A 7,228-nucleotide genomic window follows, 5' to 3' on the forward strand; every position below is an offset into this window, starting at 1 on the left:
TCAGAGGCCTGTCTGCTGTTAAACGGCAGCAATAGTCAGGATTAACAAGAGCTGGTGTTTTTGGTTGCCACTGGGGCATTGATCATGTACACCCCGCTAGCTGACAAGCACTAGATGGGTTTCTGGCTAATCCTAGCGTGGGATCAGGGGTAGACCCAGGGTTGGAGGTGTGGGAGTGCAGAATATACACTGGATTATCACTGCCATATTAACCCATTTGTGCCAAGAGACTATGTTTAGTATGATAAGGAAAGATGCCACAACAATTTGGTCGTGATTGATCTTTACATCTAGAGTCAAAGATGCTATCCCACAAATCCCACTTTTACCAATAGTCATCAAATAAAATAAAAAATGTCTTCCCTATGAGTTTTATATTCAACTTTTTAGTTCTTAGTTATTTGCCAAAGATATTCTATGTTCTTGGTAGTTTCTAAGATATAGCCATTTTATTGTCATACTATATTTCTTTGGACACCTGGGATTATTATCTTTTTCCTAAAAGGTAATTATATATAAAAGTAAAAAACAGTAGTCCCATCTCCCCAAATAAGAAAAACTTGCTTCACAGCCGGTTTGACCGATTTTGTCTTGAGATTTGTATTCAAAATGTAATTTGGCACAAATGGGATAAAAGAGAAGACACCATAAAACTTGAGCAGCCAAAAAGAAGGTATTCCATTTCCAATACTGTTTTAAAATTCAAAACCAAATGTTCAAAAATGACTTCAATATGCTTCACCTCGTGAGAACTGTGCATCAACAGAACACAATAAGAAGGGCTTCTTGAATGACGATTTCATCTTAACCCTTTTTAAACTCACTTGAAATCATTTATGAAGTCATATTTGAATCCCCCCTGCAGCCAAATAAGTTTGGTCATTAGGTTTGGATCACAGTAAATATGAGGCCCTTTATTTCCGCATGGCTCCCATGAGCAATGAATCACCCTCTGACTTAAAGTGGACCTATCATGCTATATTTGAATAATATAGTGTAGGACCATACCTATATACTGTAAGGCATATTTATACTTTTTATTTTTCAAAATACCAAAACAGATCATGCATTTTAGCCATTCCTCATTTCGCTCAATTTAACACTGTCTTTTCATGGGCTGATTCTGTGAGAATAGCACCATCTACAGGCCTGGCATATGTACTACAGTGTCTCCAGCGCTTTCCAATGGCAATGCCCATGGCTGTCTCCTCCTGATTGGTGGATTTGGCCCAAAGCCGTAGCGCCACTTCTGTGACGTCATAGAAGTGTTCAAATCTGGATCAGTCTGTATCAGATCCGTTGCAGCCCCTTTTTAAGAGATTTGGGTATGGAGGACATTTTTTTTTTTTGTATTGGTTAAGTGGTCCTTGGTATGAAAAAGTTTGAGAAACACTGGTCTAGACGATCATACAGAGGAATGTCCAAATATGTTTGGTCCACAAGGAAGATCAAGATCAGTATGGTATGAAAATATAATCAAAGACGTACCAACAAAATAGCAAAAAATGTCAAATGCGAAAACTGGCACGTGATGTTGTTCCCCTTTTGTATCGTCTCACACCCGTAATCGGTCCAGTTTGGTCGGCTTCCTTAAAGACAGAAACACACGAGTAAACAGTGAAGAGGTGAAGCTGCTTAAAAATTAAACCCAGACGTGATGTGAAGTGTCTTTATTCTTTTATGTGTGTCGGACAAAGAATAAAAAAGATTGTTTCGTGTATTGTTTACAGAATAATGTGTGCAGTTTCCGAGTAATGATGCCTATTCGCTTTTTATCTTGCTGTTAAGGTTATCGTTATTTTTCCACAGCCCTCGTGGGACTTGTTATAGTGGAAAAGACAGATGTAACTAATAAAACGAGCATTATTGTGTCCCAGTGTAGCAGTAGGCCATGGCCGTATGACTCTGAAACTGGAGCAGCCAATTTGAATTGAGCGATCATAATTTGTATAATTTACATGATTTTTACATGATTTTCCTACTGTGACATGTGAGAATTTCTTGTGAAAAAAAGTCCTTTTACATAGACAACCATTTTATTTTGTGATATTTGATGTTCTATTTTAATCTGCTTCAATTATGGGGCAAAGCAGCGGTTTCTATCTGCAGCCTTTGAACCAACGAAACTACACAACGTTTCCACTACGAGAAATGGGCTGTTTTTGTGTGTTTTTATTTGCATCGTTTTTTAACTTGCAGCGCATTTCTCCATTGTTTTGGGCCATTGTAGCACGTTTGCACCTGTCGGCCACCATATTAAAGCTATTATTACAATACAAAAATAATACTTGGGCCAACTTATTACAGAGAAACATCAAAATGCAGGATCACATTTGGTTACAAGTAAAGGATAGCATGCACCATCGCTCACAGGTTTTATATTGTATTTATTTCAAGCAATATCTTATATCAACTTGCAGATAAGTGTGCAACTCGATTTTGACAGGATAACAACTGGTGAATTCTAGAATTGTGTGAGTAACATTCTGTTTTTAGACTTCTCTATTTCAGTGTGTGTAGTCTGGATAAATGCTCTGTAGTTGATCTGATTGAAATTGTGATTTTAAATCTCAAAACCGCTACAGTATCTGTCAGGCAGAAACTTGGGACAACGCATTTGACAGAAACCTTAAAACTGAACTGACTGCTAGGGTTAACTTTGATTTAAACATTTGTAGAATACTAAGAGCTTTATTGAGTAGGTGTAACTGTATTAAGGGTTAAACTCATAACTTTATAACTTAGGGTTTAATGTAATTGGAAAACCATTGTGACACTGAAAATACAATAACAACTAAAGGCAGTCTAGATTTCCTTTTGAGGCCCACAGCTGTGAGAAATCAGAAATCAGGTGTCCATTTTAGGTAACTTTCCTGGAGCGTTAGCTCCAGCGTCAGAAGAAGACTGACAAAGACAAAGGAGTCCTGTTGGAGTCACGAGGGAGGCAAAGAGGAGGCAAATCCTACTCTGATTGAGCTAAGTATCGCTGGTGTTTTATTTTATTTTCTTTAGTTCCTTAGCCCCTCATGCTATAATCATGTGTATTTTCTCCATTCCTGTTCATTTGTCTTCTCGCAACTATCACTGGCCCCGTGTATCTCCTAATCGATATAACCGGCCTGCTCTCGTCTATCCCACATGCTCCACTGAGATCCAACATCTAGTTTCAGGGGGCCTGTGGAACTGCCAGTCAGCTGTTCCTAAGGCTGACTTAATCTCTAGCCAGAGATTAAGTCAGCCTTAGGAACAGCTGACTGGCAGTTCCACAGGCCCCCTGAAACTAGATGTTGGATCTCAGTGGAGCATGTGGGATAGACGAGAGCANCTGAAACAATCCATTTACTTTGATTCCCACCTTCTAGTCTGCCAGCTGCTGACATTGTAATTGCATCGATTAGTGTTGAGGTAGTTGAGAGGTGAGGCAGCTCAGCCCTGTTGTGAGATCAGCAGATGCTTTACTCTGACTCCCAAACTGAAACTAAATCAGGTTATGATCATCACATGAGTTTGTAGTCATATTTGAAGGGTTCTTTCGCAAAAAACGGATATCTTTGTTTTAATTGATTATCCTAAATCAATTTATTTGTTCCATCCAGGCAATCCAGGCAAGTTTTTGTCACGTCACTGTGTATGGTAACAGAGTTCGGTGATTGTTTGCTTGTTCAGAACGCCCGGTTTCAGTATTTTTACACAACAGTTTATTTTTGCCACGTTATTTACTGACAAGCATAAACCATTAAACCTATTTGTGGCAAATCTGTAAAGGCTTAAGTCTTTTAACCCGCTTGCTTTTCTGCAAATCTATTAATTTGGTCCTGAAATGTGATGTTATTCAACAAATACAAAGTCCAACCTCCCCTCACACATTACTGACCTGCATACTTTACTATCACAGTGTGAGTGTGTGTGCCCCTGCTGCGTCATTTTCTTGCTTGACATGATGAGATAATGAGTTGTTACCTACTCAGATGCCTCCCACTGAGTGTGTTTGAATGCTGAATGTCAAAACAGACATAAATGCATGCGCATATAATATGAAAAGACACTGATACACACGCCCAAGCACACATCTTGACTTGCGTGACCTGAGTGTCCTCATTACTTGAGGTAAGCTCATTAAAACTTTCAAGGATGTCTTTTGCCGAATCATCTTGACACAGCAGCTGGTGCCGGAATAAATTTGCATCATGATGCGGCGTTTTCAACAGCTGAGACACATTGTGAGGCATGTGGAGGCAGCAATACGCCAACGTTTCTGAGAAAAAAGGTGTAAAAGACACTGCAGCTGAGGAAAATGTACTGTTTTTTGGCAGTGAAGCTACTGCACACATGATTGACTTGCTGAATTTCGAGCCGTGATACATCCACAGGGGGGAAACCTGAGGGAGCAGAATGTGCATTGTGATTTTTGCATGTTTCCGTTACCCACCTGTCCCTGTTATTCCCTGTGCCACTCTCTTGCCTCTTATGCTTTACTTGTAATGGTGGCTGACAAGAAACACGCAAATGAGGGAAGCCTTGGGGATTATTTATGTGGTTGCACATAGCGAGGTGTTTCCCTGCAACCATGTGACATAAATCAATGACAGGCCAGTAAATCAAGTCAACCCAAGGTCATAAACTACCTAAATGTATCTTCCTCTCCTCAAAAACACAATCCAATGACTGCTAAGGGGCACCATCTGTTAAAAAGTTCCTAACAAGATTATGAGGTTACAGCCTACAGAGATGCTAGCGGCTCGGCTGCCTTAAAATAGGCTTTTTTTTTTACTGCGTTCATATGACTCCATAAGTATGACCCCCTCTTTAGGTATTCACAACCTGCATAGTGGACATTTTCTCAAAGCTACCTGACATGTTTGACAACGTTTTCAAAAATGGTGGGAGGCCATGGAAGTTCATTATTTGGTTGTTGGTAAATTGAGTTTTTAAAATATATCTGAAGAAAAATGTTGAAACATCCCAACGGCCTAGTCTTTTTGTTTTGTTATTTTGCCATAGCATTTCCTGTATTGCTTTACTTTCTAGCTTGCAAAATGTTGCTAGCCTTCATTTCAAGGCAGCATTAGACACAGCTTTGAGCTAGTGTCAGCAAGCTAACAAATTGGCAGCTGAGGCTAATGGGAACAGCTGATGTCATATGTTTTGAGGGTATTTAGTCACAAAGCAATGTTTCAGAAATGCTAAACATAAGAGGTCAAATAAAATAGTCACCAAAATGATTAAAATTCTTATTGAGCAGAATATTATTGTCTGTACTAAAACTAATTTCCATAAATAATCAGAGACAGAACCCCATGTTAGCGGAAGAGTTAAATCCAAGCAATCACCAAAGTAATAGCGGTAGCCTATATCCTCTGGGAACCATTTATTGACTGACTGATTTTACTTGATTAAAACACATCTAACACTGCCCTACAGTGATTACGTCAAAAATAGAATGACAATAATGAAGCCATAAACTCAGTTCATTGTGATCCTTTAGTATATCACTTAACACACCTAAAGATAAACAAGTGTAGACTTTAAATACAATCAATAAGTTCTTTGTTACCACATTTTTGACAATTTGGTAAGTGTGCAGCATATGATTAGGAATCTTTCTTTTTTTCACCGACATGTACACAATTTCCTTTCAGATATTTCAATCTGGAACAAAATGGTGGATGGCTTTGCGGACTGACAGTTCCACATTGACATTTATATTATGATGATGCACAAACTTGAAATTCAACTGAGGGATGTGACAGACCTAATGTTTCTTCCTCTTCTCAAAAAAACATAAAAACATAAAACAGTACCCAGAAGAATAAAAACAATAGAACAAAAGCAAAAAAGCAATAATGCTCTGCTGCAGCGTTTTTATAGTGCCCATGATTAAAAGCAATCAGGCGCTGGGCTCAGGTCCAAGTCTCTTAAACCCGTCCAAAGAGAGCCTAGACATAATTCTTCTGTCACTATGGCAACCTGGAGTCAGCAGTCACTAAAGGGTGACCCGTGGGGGCAGCTGTGGGGGTCAAATTGCTTTGATGTCCAATCCAGCTAAGGTTATCGAGATTAGAAATAGAAGCTCAGATCAATACTGGAATCCTTATAACTGTCTCTTTCTTTCCCCATCTTTCTTTTAATAATAATAATAATAATAGATTTAATTTGTTAGCGCTTTTACAGGTGCTCAAAGACGCTTTACAGATAATAGTGAAGAAGAATAGAGAAGAAAGGAACAACAAATAAATATATAGTTAAAGTTAAAGTCAAATAATACAAAAACGATCACACATGAAAAGCCAGATTGAAGAGGTGAGTTTTTGTGAGTTTTTTGAAGGTGGTGAGGTCGGTGCAGTCTCTGATGGGTTGTGGGAGTGAGTTCCAGAGGGAGGGGGCAGCGACGGAGAAGGCTCTGTCCCCCCAGGTCCGGTGATTGGTGCGGGTGGGGATGGATAGGAGGTTGGCTTCTGATGAGCGGAGGCAGCGGGATGGGGTGTGGTGGTGCAGCAGGTCTGTGAGGTAGGGGGGGGCCTGGTTGTTGAGGGCTTTGTAAGTAATGAGGAGGACTTTTAAGTGGATTCTTTGATGGACGGGGAGCCAGTGGAGGTTCTGGAGGATGGGAGTGATGTGGTCTCGGAAGCGGGTGTGGGTGAGGAGGCGGGCAGCAGAGTTCTGGATATGTTGGAGTTTATTGAGGAGGTTGGATGGTATGCCATAGAGGATGCTATTGCAGTAGTCGAGTCGTGAAGTGATGAATGCATGAATCAGGGTTTCAGCAGCAGAGGAGGAGAGTGATGGGCGGAGACGGGCAATGTTTTTGAGGTGGAAAAAGGCGGTCCTGGTGATGTGATTTATGTGGTGGTTGAATTTGAGCTGACTGTCGAAAATGACTCCGAGGTTGCGGATGTGAAGGGGGGAGATAGAGTGTGGCTGTCAATGGTGAAGTTGAAATTCTGGATGTCTTTGATACGGGATGGGGGGCCGATGATGATGATGTCTGATTTGGCACTGTTCAGTTGGAGATAGTTTGTTTGCATCCATGCTTTTATTTCTGAGAGACAGTTGGTGAGAGTGGAGTGTGTTGTGGGGGTGATGGTTTTTGTTGAGATATAAAGTTGGATGTCATCGGCGTAGCAGTGAAATTCTACTCGTAGTTTGACTTCGCAAAAGATAATATGAGAAACCTGGAGTTAGGTTCTTCTACTTTTACTCAAAGTACCAAGACCTGTGTGGCGACGAA

This window comes from Notothenia coriiceps, unplaced genomic scaffold, assembly GCF_000735185.1.
Source record: "Notothenia coriiceps isolate Sejong01 unplaced genomic scaffold, NC01 NC01_scaffold00031947, whole genome shotgun sequence".
In the NCBI taxonomy this organism is placed as follows: domain Eukaryota; kingdom Metazoa; phylum Chordata; class Actinopteri; order Perciformes; family Nototheniidae; genus Notothenia; species Notothenia coriiceps.